Genomic DNA, 2037 nt, shown 5'->3' on the forward strand with positions numbered 1-2037 from the left:
ATATTATATATATATAATATAAATTCATATTCACATAGATCTACAGGCTGAGGGATGAACAGCCTGACAAGGAAATTGCACAGAAGCAACTCTCTTACAGAGAAAACTGAAATAGGACAGGAAGGACTTACCGCTTCCTTGTGCCTGAAAGCCTCCCTAGACTCTACAGTGCTTCACTGTAATCTGTCTTATTTTTGAAATGCGAGTGCAGAGCTTAGATTTGAATTGACTTGTCTTTTGGCATATGCTTCTACATGTAATCTTGTACACGCATGTGTCAATCACCTATTTCTTTTAGTCCGGTGAGCATTTCCTTCTCTACTTTGTGGAGAGCGTACTAGCCACCAAAGGAGTAATACTACTGAGCATAGGAATGCATACCCATAATCCATCACTTGAAAGGCTAAGGTGAGGAGGGGGTGGAGTGGGGTCTCAAGATCACTCGCAGCTGCCCGCTCACATTAAGGTACTCTGTATCAGGGAAATAATGATAATAATAAAACGTCTACATTCCTTTCCTTCTTAGATCACATTTTAGGTGAAAAGGAAAGGAAGCAATCACTTCTGTAAATAAGTTAAAATTGAGAATGAATGTAATAGTTGATTTTTATAAAATCATAAATACAATACAGGGAAGAAGTCATCTCTACCTGAGCACAGTGGACGTCATGTTTCTTTCCTTTACCTCAGGTCCTCTATACCCATCAACCTTGGGTTCTGAATAACTATGGCACTTGCTAACTCTTGCTTCACAGGGAAACTCACACTGCTTTGAAGACAACACTATCTGTAAGAATGTGGCTCTGTGGCCTGGGTTTGCTTCTGCCCTTGGGGTGTCCAGGGACTGTTGTCCACTGGGTGAGACTCAAAGGAATGAAGCTTGTCCAGGTGGGTGGGTTCCTCAGGACCTTTGTCAGCAGCGAGTACTGGGGGGAAACAGCCTTCTCCGAGATGGTTTTCAGTGAAACAGTAGGTAATAAGGGCTACATAATCTTTGAGGAGTGGATTGGGGTTTTCAGGATGAGAGTACATTATTGGCCGGAGCTGAGATGCTGGGAATAATTCATTTGCATAAAGAGAAATTTCAGGTATTGCTAGACATGTCCTTATAGGGACAGAGGAAGTTAAACCTGTAATTTGGCCATCAGGGTGGCAGAAGCTGGTGGGGGGGGGGGGGTTGTCATACAGGCTTCATGCCCCAGGGCATGCAGGTTTAGAGTAAGGAAGAAAACAGTCTCACTCCTGCTGGCCTTAGGATGAGATTTGCAGGGTTTAAACAAGTCTTGATTTCACATTCTTGGCTTCCCCAGCCCCACAGCTCTAGGGCCCATTAGTAGTGAACATCTGGGCAAACATCCCTCACTGTCCTGGATTGACTGTGCAAAATGTTGCCACTGAGATCAACCCTGCAGCTGTCAAAACTGTAAAGTGAAAATAACATTTGCTCTGTAGGGATTAATTATGAAATTAGCTACTATATGAAAAGAAGTTAACCCCTACCTAGAAGATGGTTAGCTACCAATGTCTTCCATGTAAGCATGTGCACGATTCTAGCTTGTAATTTGGAGAGGCTAGTTAGTTGTCCAAAACAAGACAGGGCAGAGCTGGTGAGTTTCCCTTTCAAAGAGAAGAGAGATTAAGAAAATGTGCAACCACGGAGAGTATGCAGGAATGCAGCCAAAATATCTGACTTGGAAGCCAAATGTGGACAAAAAGACTGTGGAGATAGGCAGATAAAGGGACAGATTGTGTTCCAACTAAAAGTTAGATTAAGGATTGCCAAATTGAAGATTTTGGAAAATGAAGTCAAACCCCAGTTTGATTGTCATCTATCTATAGCATTTGAACATCCAATTTAAGTAATGATTTAAAATTCGATAGTCACATCACAAGTACTTAAATCTATTTTAATAAATATTCACTCCTATTTGACAGGGAACAGTATAATTTTAATCTTACTCTTCATCATGAAAATAGATTCTCTCTCTCTCTCTCTCTCTCTCTCTCTCTCTCTCTCTCTCACACACACACACACAC

The sequence above is a fragment of the Grammomys surdaster genome, unplaced genomic scaffold (assembly GCF_004785775.1).
Source record: "Grammomys surdaster isolate TR1022 unplaced genomic scaffold, NIH_TR_1.0 126086, whole genome shotgun sequence".
Classification (NCBI taxonomy): domain Eukaryota; kingdom Metazoa; phylum Chordata; class Mammalia; order Rodentia; family Muridae; genus Grammomys; species Grammomys surdaster.